This window comes from Oculina patagonica, chromosome 7 (genome assembly GCF_052425735.1).
Source record: "Oculina patagonica isolate OP01 chromosome 7, crgOcupat, whole genome shotgun sequence".
In the NCBI taxonomy this organism is placed as follows: Eukaryota; Metazoa; Cnidaria; class Anthozoa; order Scleractinia; family Oculinidae; genus Oculina; species Oculina patagonica.
In genome coordinates this window covers 8,300,381-8,314,675 of record NC_135764.1, presented here as the reverse complement: position 1 = coordinate 8,314,675, position 14,295 = coordinate 8,300,381, and the positions used below count along the sequence as shown (strand labels likewise).

At 39.5% G+C, this 14,295-nt stretch overlaps 1 protein-coding gene and 1 pseudogene across 1 annotated transcript in view; one reads left to right on the top strand and one right to left on the bottom strand.

The window, feature by feature from the left end:
• LOC144661647 (lysophosphatidic acid receptor 3-like) overlaps positions 1 to 14,295 on the bottom strand; it is a 668,415-nt gene that overhangs the window by 384,235 nt on the left and 269,885 nt on the right. The window lies entirely within an intron of this gene.
• On the top strand, positions 8,518 to 11,584 carry LOC144661646 (uncharacterized; annotated as a pseudogene).

Here is a 14,295-nt window from a genome sequence, read left to right as displayed (position 1 = left end):
GCAACCGAGAGCCAAATATAATATTCTGGTCTTTTATAGCTTCCTTTTGGTCTGATGTAAGTTCAGTCAATAAGGTTATTATCACACGCCTTTTCCGGACCGACTCACGTCAACCCTGCGTGCCTTATTTCGGTAAGTTACCTCTGTCTTTCTGTAGAAATTATAGATCATGGAATACGTTTCTTTAGACTTGCAGACTACGATGACACTGAAGTTTTCATTTTCGCTGAAGAGGCTCGTGTCATTTAGGGACTTAAAGCCCGGCCAGTAAGCTTTTACGAAAACACTAGAAACACATGGTACTGATAACATCTGTTGCAAACATTGTGTGTTTTATAGTCGAGGTCAAACTAGTGTTTTTCCCAATTGTTGCAACTGAAGGAATCAGAAAAGAGAGAAAGTCATTTAGCCTCCACTTAACAATAACTCAATTCTTAGCCGCATTGACCACAGGCAGACCACCCTATGTGTTCGTAGTTAATTATTGTTGTTGACATGAGACGAACAAAAGAAATTTTGAAATCGATAAGGGCTACTGAAATAAATCTTTAGAATTAAAATATCTAAACTACATTTCGCTCTAAATATCTCAATAAAGTTTAATGAAATGTTTATCGACTCATGTGTCGTATTTTTTCGCCTGCGCGGGCCGTTTTAAGCGCTTTCACATGAGTCGATAAACATTTCATTGAACTTTATTGAGATATTTAGAGCGAAATGTAGTTTAGATATTTTAATTCTAAAGCTTTATTTCAGTAGCCCTTATCGATTTCAAAATTTCTTTTGTTCGTCTCATGTCAACAACAATAATTAACTACGAACACATAGGGTGGTCTGCCTGTGCATTGACAGTTTCTATGATGACAGGAATATTTCCTCCAATTTGTTGTCGAAGAATTGTTTTCGCGCTTATAATGGACACAACATTTTGGGAATGAAAAATTATTCATGATTACTACCAAATGTACATTATCCTTGGCTCAACGATTTAACCAAATCTGAACGTTCATTTCCTTTCGCAGCGCCCATCAGGCTCAGAAGGAACTTGGCTCTAGATTACCGTTAATAACAATTTCCCCTCAGGAAAACGGTCGTCTTTAAAAACAAAATTTTCATTAGTGAAATAAAAAATAGAGAAAATGATTTAATATGGTAATTGAGTGAAACGGTCTAGTTCTTGACCAAGTTTCCTTAGACTCAAAGTTGTACGATTTTGCTGAAAAACACGTTTCAAATACTTTCTTAACCACTTTTGAAGAAAACTAAAAGGAAAAGAATTATTTTTAAACTGGTAAACAGAAAAACGACAATGGCAAAACATCGATCTACAAAACTCAATCCGGAAAGAACTAGAGAATAATACTACTGACTAGTAGGAATTAATGTTGCTCAAATTAAACTTTGTTGTGAAGGAAACAGGAAATTCGTTAGTAAGGTAGGCGGTAGTTCCACTCGCCCGCAGCAAGCTATTCTGATTAAAAAGAATGTTGGCAAATCATAACTTACCAGAGGGAAATTACGCGATAACAATCCCAGGGCTTTGTCTTGGACAGCCTGTTCTTAGCCTACCTCGTTTAGTCTTGAACTGGTAGGACCATTTTCTTCCTCGCGGCAACTCGATCACAACTCTTTGAACAGCTTTATTCACACCAAACTTTAAAAGCTGTTCAGGTTTGTTTAAGTGAACAGGATAAAAGTCGTTGATTGATTCAGTTTAGCCTTCTACTTACAATAAATATCCTTATTATAAAAAGCGCGGTTCCAATAATGGCTAATATTTAGTTTAACTTTGAGATTTTGAGATAAGAAAGATTTGCCTTCAGTAGTTAACGTTGTGCCCTTGAGGAAGACAATGGCAGTTTTGCCATGAAATAAGCAAACACTCTGTCCTGAATTGTGGGTGACGCGGTGGCCTAATGGTTACAGCGCTCTGCACTCCAGAACGAGCGGTCTGGGCTCGATCGAGCCCTGGCCGGGTCATTGAGATTCTTGGGAAAGACGCTTTACTCTCACAGCGCCTCCTCTACCCAGGTGTATAAATAAGTACCGGCAAATTAATGCTGGGGGTAACTCTGCGATGGACTGGCACTCCATCCAGGGGGAGTAGAGATACTCCTGGTCGCTTAATGTTACGGAAACCGGGATAAGCTCGGGCTGTATGCGCCACCTGGCTCGACGCAGGCTTTATCTTTACCTTTTTGTCCTGAATAAGCGTTGGCTAAGGTCACTCTCAAAATTAATTAAACTAAACTCCAGAGCACCAAATCAAATTATAACGGTAGTGAAACGCAAAAATAAAAAAAAAACGTAGAAATAGTAATTCTAACGTTAACACAAGTCAGTGTCATGCAGAAAAATTTTAGACATCATATTACTGATCAGTCCATCCCTGACTGCAATTTAAGCATTTTACGTAGAAATAGTAGTGAAAAAATGCAAGGGAACTAAACTATTGTAAGGAAAACTGTATTCTGTTGCGGTTGTTGAATCGCAGTGTTTAAATCATGCCATTCTTCATTTTCTTATGACAAATCAATAAATCGATGATATTAGTAAATTCTGTGATTGACAGAAATCCTTCCTTTCAATTGAGGTGAAATATTATTTAAACAGATAAGTACAGTATTATAAATGGTGCAGAAAAAAAAAACATTCAATGTATGTATCTATAAGCCGCTTTAGAAAACCTTTTGGGAAATCAATGTAAATGGACCCATTCCATTCGTACTAACTTCCCGCCCCCAAACCCATACAGTCACACCCATACGCCACACCAGAAAAAGACATTTCAAATGCGTAGTTTTCTCACGTCTTCGAGGCTACGTCTTTTTTAGAAACAAGTCGAAAAAAAAAATGAAATTCAAGAAGCTGGCACAAGCAACACGCGGCTGAAAACTAGAATATGAAAATTTGGCAACTGAAGCGGTCCAAAACGTGATGTGTCTCATCTGTGTGCCAAAGACTAATTAATACGATGACATTGCTCAATTTCTGCGGTTGATTAAACCCTTACACGTTCTTGAGTTGAGGTAAAGTATTTCACCTTTGTTCTTTCAGACAACAAAACTATTGAAATGCAATATTTTTTTAGTGTCATCTTAAGACACTTCACTCTGGAAAACACTAATGAAGTTTTTATCTGATGTCGTCTATATTATGTCTGCACCCAGAGGACGTGACCTCAATGGCTGAAACGGGGATTTGGCAATAAATAAAAAAAACTAAATGCTTTAATTTACACAGAAAACGCTTTGAACAGTTGTCAGTGAGTATCCACGGAAGGTTTCATCACCTAACTAATCAAAACAGCACAATCTTTGAAAATGTGTTTGTTGAGAGCCTAATTACAGGGGCGTTCACAGCCTCTCGTGCACATACAAAAATTTATCTAATTGCAGCTTGTAACGGGACTAATTTTAGAATTTTATTGACAAAAAGCAGTCGGAATGCTAAGTGGTTTATCCGGAGATGAAAACAACGCCAAATCCGGTGTTATCCGCCTGTGTCTAGTAGCTTATTCTTCCAAAAGCACGCAGAACGAACTTGGTGATTTATATTCGCTTCGTCAGCAAAATTTGCAAACCGGTTATTTTTGTGACGCACGCTAGTCAATGACGTCGTAATTTCTTCGGGTAAATTTGAACAGGTCTGTCAATAATTATTCCCAGTTACTCTTGAGCCCACCATCTTGCGAAATGTACTCTGAGTATCAGTATGAATATAACTTGGTAGATTTTGCCGAGTTATCGAGCTAGCCCCCATTGTTCATCTCTTTTTGTGATTTCTTTTGGACAGAATGACTTCTCTGTCGCCGATCATATGTTGTTTAAGAGATCACATCCGGAATGGCAACTGCCAACAGCTGAAAAAGGGATCGTTCAGGTGAAGTACTAGCCTCCCACGCAGTTCTTCTTAGGGGTTAGTGAAGTACATGACACGCTTCAGCATTGGTGCATGGAATTTAATCATTTCCAAATCTGATCACATTGAAAATTTGGTCGAGGTGCCCCTTCGATCACATTGATTTTCAATGTGAAGTTAATTATTGCAAACAATACCCATACTCTCAACTGTGCGTTGTACTTTCATACCTAGAGAAAATTTTTCTGACAATCACAACGAGCTTTTGTCCATCCACTTCTTTCGCCATCAAAAAGGACCTGACGTACTGATTGTGCCATTCCTTGAAATACGGCCACCGGGCCCGGTGACCTCTCTTAAGCAAAGAGTTAGTTTTATACAATCAAGACGCCGACACGTGCCCCTTCAATAAAGAATAATCCCTAAATTCTGAAAAATTTCTAAAAGTAAGTATATGTTTCAGATTCCTGATGCATTATTCGTATAATTTCATTAATGTAACAAGATAAAGACCTAAAATAAATGCAAAACAAAACAGAACAAACATTAAAAAACACGCCAAAAAGATAAGGACGTAAAGCTGGAAGGACAGTTTTTTTTACAATGTCTGAGCCGATTAAACATGACTAGCAAGAAAGCTACGTACTTAGACAAAAGGAGCATTACGCAAGATACCCAGTTCTACCGTAGCTAGGGTACTTAGCATTTTGACAAAATGTCCGACAATCATTCAGTAATTGGAATTGATATTTCAAGGTAAAGATAAAAGCTATACAAGGTTGTATAGAGCAAATGAAACATTTTAAAACTGTTACATTTTAACAGAGAGGGCATTGGCATTTGGGAACTTCAGACATGATTTTCAAGAGCGACTAAGACTTAGGAACTGACACCACGTTTTAACTTCAATCCTATAAGCCAATTTGCAAATTGTCTTTGCAATGTCTTTGTAACAGTTTTCTGTGTACATAGCGGTTGTTTCCATGTATTATTTAAAGTTATCATTCACTGAGTTTGTCTTCAAATGACTCGTGAACTGAGTAACCAACAATTTCACTGTAAGATGCAACGGTGTTCACCGCATTTGGACACACAAAGGCACGCTTAAAACAGAGCCTTGAATTAAAGACGGAATAAAGGTCGCGTCAGCCATTTAATGCTCTTGCCTCTCAGTTTGCTTAAAATATCTTCAGACGTCTGAACTTAACCGCCATTGAAACACAAAAGTGTTCCAAAAAAAATCACGAGAATAATGATCTGCCGTATTTCGGGTTTTTTGATATTAGTAACAAAACAGGTGCGCCATACAGCAGAGCCAGGTTTGGGAAATTCAATTCCACGAATTTGACCAACCATTGTCTAACTACATGCAGTACCACAGCTGTAGTACAGGAATGCTAGAACTTTAATTTTTCAGGTTAAGAATTTTAACCTCTTCTGTTAAAGAACCATACATTCCAGATCAACTAGATATAACGATTATCAATCTACGCGTGCGATACCCACGTGCACACCATATCTTTGGCTATCTTTTATACCGACTTAATTGATTAGCTATCTCGGCTTATCAAACGCCTTGCTACATGAAGGCTCTTACAGCGCAGAGCTACAGCCCCCCCCCCCCACCCCCGCCGGGGGTACTCCCCCAAAGTACCTTTACGGGTAAGTGCCGCAGAAAGGGGTTGTGATTTTGGGCTCCCGATCTAGAACGGGGTACCATTTAAGAAACGATTTTTAGAACGGTGCATGATATTTAGAACGCTCAAAAGTTTCACGCCATCAGTAGTCGAAAACGGGTTGTTAAAAGATTGACCTGTTCCTAGAACGGGGTATCATTTTGACTGCAATTTCTTTTTTCTAAAACGTGCTACTTTGGAGACGTGGGCGACACATACCTACCCTAAAACATACCCCCCCCCCCCCCCCCCCCCCCTCCCCCCCCCCCCCCCCCCCCCCCCCCCCCCCCCCCCCCCCCCCCCCCCCCCCCCCCCCCCTTCATCATTATACACAAGTTATCTAGTTTGAACGCATTTTCCTAATGAGTCTGTCAATAAAATGTTGAACTGCTGTGCATAATTTAGTCTCTGTTCATGACAACATACCGAGCGATTAATTTTTGCTATTATGCTAAACAAAGGGATATAGAAAAGGCATAGAGAACAAAAACAAGATTTCCGGCACATGGATTTTAATTAGCGTTATGTCTACAGGAAAACCTAAAGCTAAGAGTCCAAATTAATCTTATTTCGTTGTCTAAGGAGTTGAAAAAGATACTTTCTCGCTAATTGTCTTTTATCACCATGCATGAAACGTTTCACAAAGCCTCCTGCTATTGCGACATGTTTCAAATTCCAAGCGAATCGTCAGGTGCAAGATGAAATGACCCTAAAAGGAAAAATCCCAGCACGATTATGCTTCAGAGATCAGCAACAGGAGAAGGAAAAAAATTGCCTGTATACGTATCATTAACCGTTTAAATCGAACAACGACTGATCAGGATCTTACTTCTCCTAGAAGTGTCAGTATGAAGACCCTGATTAGGGTTATAAGAATGAAAGAACTCAACACAAAATGCGTTATTCTAGATCACGTTGGGTCACTACATACTAGTTATGCAACGCTTTCGAGTGGTATACTATGGAATATCCCACGAGTCACTTGTATTTTCTCGGTGTACACACGAGCCTTTACGCGAGTGTGTATACCAAGAAAATACAAGTGACAAGTGGGATATTCCATAGTATACCACGAGAAAGTGTTGTGTAACTATTTTATACCATGCCATAGGCTTACTAAATTTCGTCGAGAATAAGATCGCAGCGCACGATGGGAAGGTTGAGTTGAATACCGTCGAATATACAACGTCTTTCCTGAATTCTGATTGGCTGTATTTTCTATGGCATGGTATAAATACGGATACACAATGAAACCCTTTCGGTAAATACTAAAGGAAAAAGAAACTATACAAGCAGTCTTCAGTCATGATATAATAATGTTTTCACAACAATGGCGAGACTGATTTCTCACGCAAATTATCACAGTTCCTAACTGCTTTTATAAGTAGGGAAGTAAACTGGCACTAGTAGTCCGAAAGACAGATAGTGGACAGCGTAAAGTGGACGGTTGGACTGAGGACAGCGGAGATGGAGCAATGCACTCGGCTCTTTATCTTAGTCTGATCGGTGTAAAACGCAAATTTACTGAATCATCTTTTCCTTTTGTCTGACCTGTCTTCTTGTCATAATCAACAATTTCATCACAACATTTGCAAAATAGTAAGGGACTTTTCGTGGATACGTGCTCAGCAATTTTAATCAGTCTAAAACGCAAACTTACTGACTCAGCTTTTCTTTTGTCTGTCCACTTTACACTTATGACTTATTTCGTCATAACGTTTGTAAAGGGCTTGTCGTGGATCCGTGCTCAGCTTTTTCAATTCATTTCTAACAAAAGATATGACGAAATCACCATCAATCAAAATCACAAACGCTTAAAAAGCTCAGATGACGTCAATTCTTTCAGCTGACATCACGCCAATGAATAACTTTCCAAAAGGAAATTTAATAATAAAGGAATTTTGTGGAAAGAAGACCTAAGGCATGTTTTCTTCACAATACCCTCGCAGCTGTTATGTCAGGGCCAAATGTTACAATGGAATTGCTCTGCAACGGCAAAACCAAGCGATGTGTTTCTACAAGGCATTAATTGCTCTATATTGGTTAACTGATCCTAACAATGATCGAAAATTATAAGTGAGATACTGTAGTTATCGAATATAAATGTTACAAGTTCCAGACGGTGGGCGAAGAGCTGCCTACGTAGGGTTAGCTTATTTCTGTCCCTCTTCCGCAGACGTCTGAAAAGGATAAAGTCGGGTAAAGTATCTATTAAAGAAGTTTAATTACTTCCAAAATTATAAACAGTTTCAAAGACTTCCCTTCAATGTATACATTATCGCCGTTCAACAACTGAAAGTACTAAGTACTTATCAAAATATTTGCATATCTTGATCATTGTTTTGTCTTAGATTTGGGAATTTTTTTTAATTAATAGGTTGGATAATTGAAAATGGAAATAAAATGGAAATAGCTTGTTACGAAATGATCTAATGAACTCATGCTGTGAACAAATTTACGTGCCTTTTCTCATATTACACGGAAAATTTGCGAGGCTCTTTTGTCATGCATAAATATATGTCAAGCGGAAACCTGCAGGCGAAGCCGAAGACAAAAACAGGAATTGAATAGTTATGCGTACCTTCAAATAAATTCAAACTTTATTAAATTTCTAATTGAATGCCTTTCTTCAAGAAATGAACACCGAACTCAATAAGCCTGCTAGGCGGTCAGCGGTAATTATCAAGATCAAAAAGCTATGTCGTGTTTTTCAGACACGACAGTCTGCACGCGATTCGAACTTCTTTTAAAAGCTCGTCAATCGAGACCTACAAAATGTTACTGTTGTTGCTATTTTGTGGTTTTTAAAACCACAAGTCCTCAAGTTGTTTACGAGATGTTTTGCTTTTATTGCGATATTTACCCAGACGGGCATTTTCCAAACGATAATAATACATTTTAAAAAGTGTCTCCTTGCATCAGTTAATAGGCAAAAAGATTTACTGCGACACTAATCGTTCAAATCCGTGTCTGTCTTCGAGAAATGAGTAAATACCCACTTAACTGCCATCGCTATTTATAATCGCTGTCTCGACCAATTTCGTGGGTCACGTTTATTGATTACCACTGCAGATCGGATACAAACACGATTAAAACGCCGTGCAGTCATCAGTATCTCTTTCCAGGGTGTTGTTTTTTCGCTCGCAAATATAGACAAGTGAGTTATAAGCTGTTTCTTATCCCTGATGAATACATGCCATCGTCGCGAGAAGGATACAAGCGGAATTTCGTATGTTCTCCAGAACTCTTGTTGAGCCAGAATGGGGAAACCGATCTGACTCATCTCAAGTGTGTAAAGCGATACATTTGACGTAAATCAAACCTACCGGATTTGCCTCACGTGAAAACATCAATATTTAAAACTGTCCTTGACAGCTGGCATATTAATGCAAACGAGCCTTGTTTGATTAGCAAGAGAGCCAAGTCCACAAAAGCGACAGTTCTGTCACATTGTTACACAAGGAAAGTAGATTCTGGACAGGCAAAGTCTAAGCCGAGCTGAGCTGCCTGTATCTTTTTACATAGTCCCCTGGGAGATTCGGCATTGCCGGCATAAACCGAGCGATTGCCGCTGAAATAATTTTGTGTCGAGAACAATACGCATACGCAATCGCCGAGAGCGCGGGGGCAGTGGAGCGAATTGTAATGATTAATTTAAACCATGTCATGTCATCGACATCTCTCGATTATTATCGTGAAATTCGATTAGAGTAACACTGAATTCTGAAGGGAAAAGTAACACGCGAGGCGCACAAGATAACGAGCTGGCGTGAAAGCGTACACGAAGGCTACAGAAGTCACGAGGATCCGTTTATAAGATCAGTTGTTTTGTCTGCACAATAAGCTCGACCGATTTGCAGGAAGGAAAAACGTTTTCGCCCCGAGTGGTGAGTTTGCATATCATTGAACTGTCAATTATCATTGTTTTCAGCGCTTCGTTGTCGAAGTGGAACTTCAACGGCCTCTATATCTGACTCGGAAGAAAAATAACCGTGCTGATCTCACCTCAACATGGAACCGACTACGATTTCATTTGATTGATAAATACACAAGAACCCCTCTCGAGTACAAACACATAACATGCCGCGAACAACGAGATAAAAACTCCGTCGACTGAACATTCAAGCACGACATATTCGGGACATGATCAGTCTCTTTTCGTGTCGCCCACTGAGAGCACGATCAAATGCATAGGAGCCGACAGGGACTACCAAAGAGTCAACTTTAATGTACACACTCCGACGTTCTCTGTAAAGTATCTGGGTTCCCAACAGCTTTGCAGTCCAGGTTTTTCGGAAATCTGCGACACTGTAAAAGCTATTTTCGCGCAGGAGAAGCCCAAGCTGAAATCTTTGGACCACTACTCGCTGAAGGTGACTAAAGAAGAGCTGTCCTTACGCGACAGGGACAGTACAGAGGACGAGGAGAAGGTCTTTCTACTGCGACGGATTCGATTCAGCGGAGTGTCCAAATCGAATCAGCGAGTCTTCTTCTTTACGTATCAGTTTGGATCGAAAGCAGCGTCGGTAGAATGCAATGTTGTGTGGTGCAAGAGCAACAACGAGGCGAAGAGTTTGGCAAAGATCATATCGAAAGCTTTCGCAGACGCGCGCAGCGAGTTTCATCACCAAGAGGTCGCGAGCCGAAAGCTTCACGCAGAAGGTTTAAGCGAAAACAGCATATCGCACCTTCATGTGGACGTGATATCAAACGTCGAAGCTAACAGACAGTACTACAACATGAGCGCTTTCAAAAATTCCCGCAGCAATTCTGCGGCGAGCGCGATTAGCTTACGGTCCAAGACCCGAACCCCTGATAGACTTAAACGAAGCAATCAGTCTTGTCATTTGGGAGCGAGTATAGAATGGGAGCGGACGGAAAGCTCGCTCGATACGAGACATAGCGACGTAGAAAAGACTTCAACTAGCGGCGAGACATTTGGATGTATTTGCGAGAAAGACTCGCTTCTCTCGCCGGGTCAGACAGCTAACAGTGATAACCACATAAATGAGGCGGCCGGGTGCACCGAAGTTGCCCCCGAAATTGAGCTCAACGATGGAGCAAGCGACGAGGTGGACATTCAGATTCCTTCGCAGAGTAATTCAACTCTGGCAGAAGAAAACGAAGTTGAACCTATTGGCAGTCACAACAGCAAAGCTAATTGCGACTGGTCCATGGTCTCCGTCCTCGAGGAAACCTCGATATAGAAATATAAAGTTTATTCTTGGATGTTGAATAATTCAACGTGACAAAACAACACTATACATGGTGGTTAGTTTTGAATATTACTCGACGGAAGGCGTGAAGTGGTAATTTTTACAAGATAAGCATTTGCAGAGAGATAAAACATCGGTTGAATACACTGATCACGTCCTCTCTGGCGGAAGTTTTGCGATTCAAAGAAAGAAAATCCAGTTTGGACAAAGAGGGTTTTGTAGGAGCCTTTGTGTATTGCGGCATTTGCGAAATGTGTAGCGAGGAAAAAGTACACCGCATATTACTTTATTATGCCCTTAAGTTCGCCTCTTAACGCTGCGAACAATAGAGTACAAAACAGATTACAGATATGCAAACACTCGTTTGTTAATCTGTCATGGCTGAGAGAATTTGTCGAAACGCTACAACTTTTAGCGGCTGATCATGTCTCTCGCGAGGCACTTCAAGTGTATCAAGTGAACTACACCGCGCGGTTCGGCGAATTGCAATTTTCTAAAGAGCGCATTGTCAGAAATGACTTTAATAACGCAGATTTTTATCGAAAGCCTTGCGCGGCGAAAGCATTGAATTGTTTTCAATCGGCCGGTTCCTGTGTGCTCAAATCATTTATTCAAGAGTCATTGTCAATAAATGCAAATATGATCGCAATGTGGGCTCTTTAGAAGCGTAGGAGGGTGGTAGGACATTGTTCGCCTTCTTGGCAACTTGATGTCCGGACATTTGAAATACTTGTTGTTCCGTAATTGCACCAAACAAATAATCGATCCCTTGTTCGTAGTGTTGTTTAACGTTTGACACTGCCTGACGAATAATAGTGTTTACGTTGCAAATTCTTTGTGTCTTTCTTTTATTTGATATCAGCTGGAGGTATATTTGAGAAACATGTATATGCATATCAGTCAAATATGCTTTTGGTATCGGAGATGTTTTTTTTTTTTCGAGAAAAATATAAAAGCGATAAAGCTTACTCTTCGATAGACTGTCCACAGCCTCTCTATTTTTCTTGCGTCCAAGTTCTCTCGCCGTTCTTTCCCCGCGCTCATTTATCGCAAAAATACGGAAAGATAAAGGGCTGCGAACAGTCTAACTCTTCGAGGCAAGGCTTTAGTATCTGACACTATTATAATTCAACATAAATCGGGTTAGCTTGTTTCTTCCTTCCGTTAAATCACAAGTATCGGATTTATGCCAGCGCTAAATCCAATCTTACCATCAAGAGTCGACGTTTTCAATCTTTGGCTGTCGCTTTTTTTTTTTTTTTTTACAAAATGTCATTATTGCCCGGCACTAAGAGGTGGTAAATTTAACACTCGTATAGACTTACACTTAAGCGCACTCAAGACTGATTGATGTTTTTCGATTTGATTTTTATTTAATGTTTTGCCCCATTTGTATTTCAATTTACGGTCGTGGTATAATAGCAGGAAATCCCAACAAAATTTCACCGGATAGATTACTTGTGCAGTTCAAGTTTCAACAAATGTGAATGTCTCGTGCGTGAAACTTGAACATGTAAATGGTAAAATATTTCCGGGAATATTTGAAGTTGGTGTTAGGTCGATTCTTCCCCTTTTAAGGGATTAGGAAGAGAACATAAGAAACGTCTTTCCTGTTTTTCGGATTATATGAACTCGACATTTAGACATTTCTTTCAATGTCAGGGTAAATTTCATTATTGAGTAACATAAATCAAATACCTTGCATTTTACCGCGTTTAGAGACGAGCTGGTGAAACAAACACTTCTGCAGGTTGTACTGGCTATCAATAACCTTCATCCTAAATTCCAACTTATGAGCCAAACTGGTATACCCACCCCCTTCCCCCCCCCCCTCCCTCAATCATCTAGTTTTATCTCGTTATTTGACAAACTTAAACTGTCAGCTCGAAGAGGGTTCTAGGTCATCATGAACAATAGCTTCAAAACTCGTAGGCGAAAGAAGGAAAGGTTTTCATTATCTTCCGGTTCATTTCGTGATGTTTACAGCAAGGAAAGCTCCAGTTTTATTGACAGTAATTTTGTTCCAGAATTACGTTTCAGGGCATACATTGGTGTCTAAACGATTCTGTATAATTTTAAGCTGGCCTGTTAGGGTTGGGAATGCACTACTGTATAGATATTCTCACTAACGTTTTAATCTACAAATGAAATCCTAGTGTGTGGCCATTTATTCACAGCACTTTCATAAAATGCCTTTTTTACATGATAATTTTGCAAACCGAAATTTAGCATTTTAATTTTTTCTCAGTCTGAACTTGGACGGCTAATGATTTACGTGTGATTAGAACTAATTGAACCAAGAGTTTATTAACATACCCATTTCCTTTGTCCGGATTTTATCTTGTTGTGATATGGTGACATGGGCTACTTATCAATATTCCAGTGAATTCTGACTTCTTTTTAATGTTCTTATAATCAGACGAATGTTGACCTAATTAATTCTTCAACTTGGAATTAAACTATATCATGTAACTGACACCTAAATTCAGTTTTTCTTGAAAAAAAATTGCTTCAGAGAACGACTTTTCCGTTTCTTTTAAAACGTGAACTGCCAATTCGACGAATTGAAGTAGTTATTTTAAATCATTTTAACATTAAGAAACAGTCATTTTCTCTTTAAGAATTAACCAGTCCTGTAAAATTGTGTCTACTCTGGTTCTCAATATGTCAAGTCGTCACTTTTTTCGTTGAATCGAATTTCTTACTCTTTTAATATAGTCTATGGATGAAACGCTAGACTAATAGCATGATCATTTAATTGAATGCTAAAAGCAGTACTTTAGTCTGCCCTCGGGGTGTACACTGGGGTGGTTCTAACTACTAAGGACGGAGGCGGAGTCGGGGAGGCTGGGGGGGGGGCTTTAACCCCCGCCCCCCCCCCCCACTTTTTCTGAAAAAATAAAGACTTTTTAAAAGAAGAGTCTCTAAGCCCCCCCACTTAAAGTCACTAGTCAGCCCCCCCCCCCCCCCCCCAAACCTGGAAAACTCCTCCACCGTCCCTGTTAAGGTTGAGAAACTTTAGTCGGCCGCAATTCGACATCCAAATGAAAGCTACTTTATAGCCGCAGATAGTGTAATGTACCACAGCCGGAAAGCGTGGTGCTATTTCTTTTTTAATGTTTGTTATCGCAAATTTGAGATTTTCTATTTCATCTTGAACTTAGCCGGACTTGGCGCATAATCATGAAAGGATAAGGTTTTGACAATCTTGAAACTCAAAAGTTATTAATGACCCATTTTCCTACCAGAATTTTTCATGTTATCTTGTGACCGGGGTTACTAGTCAATATTCATCAAGTAAATCTTTTCAAAGTTCATTTTTAAAATAAACTAAGGTAGATCTAATTAATTCTTCAACTTGGTATAAACCAAATACCATCTTTCATATGGCGGCTGACAATCCCATTACAAATAATCGGTCTTAATTTTGTAACTGTCCATCGCGTGCAACCACGTTAATATAAAATAAATTTTAGAGAACGCCTTTTCCTTTTGTAAATTAGTCATTTTAATTAAGTAACAGAAATTGTTTTGACGACACC